Source organism: Limulus polyphemus, unplaced genomic scaffold (assembly GCF_000517525.1).
Source record: "Limulus polyphemus unplaced genomic scaffold, Limulus_polyphemus-2.1.2 Scaffold1660, whole genome shotgun sequence".
Classification (NCBI taxonomy): Eukaryota; Metazoa; Arthropoda; class Merostomata; order Xiphosura; family Limulidae; genus Limulus; species Limulus polyphemus.
This window is the reverse complement of record NW_013667270.1, coordinates 41,655-42,410: the sequence shown is the minus strand read 5'-3', so window position 1 is coordinate 42,410 and position 756 is coordinate 41,655.

The window sequence follows — 756 nt, the reverse complement described above, 5'->3', positions numbered from 1 at the left end:
ATAAGTTTAGTACTTTGGTGTATTTAGCTCCACAAGTTTAGGATAAGTTTAGTACTTTGGTGTATTTAGTTTCACAAGTTTAGGGTATGTTTAGTACGTTGGTGTATTTAGTTCCACAAGTTTAGGGTAAGTTTAGTACTTTGGTGTATTTAGTTTCACAAGTTTAGGGTATGTTTAGTACTTTGGTGTATTTAGTTCCACAAGTTTAGGGTAAGTTTAGTACTTTAGTGTATTTAGTTTTCCAAGTTTAGAGTAAGTTTAGTACTTTGGTGTATTTAGTTTCAGTTTGAGTAGGTTTGGCTCTTGAGTATTTGCTATTATTGTCTTTTCTATCTATGTGCAACTTTTAAAATATATATGTGTATAAATTGGTTACTTATCTATGGTACTTGTATTATGATTACGTTAATTTCTAAATTATTATTTTGTGACAGAGAAAGTTTCATTATTTAAGTTGCTTATAATTATTATAATATTATTATTATAGCTTTTGCTATATATATATATATACATGGTAAAACAACAAGATACGAGATATGTATAATGATATTAATCTTTATATTATATCTATACTAGCTGAGTTACCCGGCGTTACATGGTGAAAATTTAGATTTGAAATGTATAGATCAGTATTTTTTCAGCAAATTATTCAGTAAGTAGACAAAAGCTGTGATGTGAGAAAAAAAAAAGCATTTAATCAATTTTGTTTGTTTGTTTTGAATTTCGCGCAAAGCTACACGAGGGCTATCTGCGCTA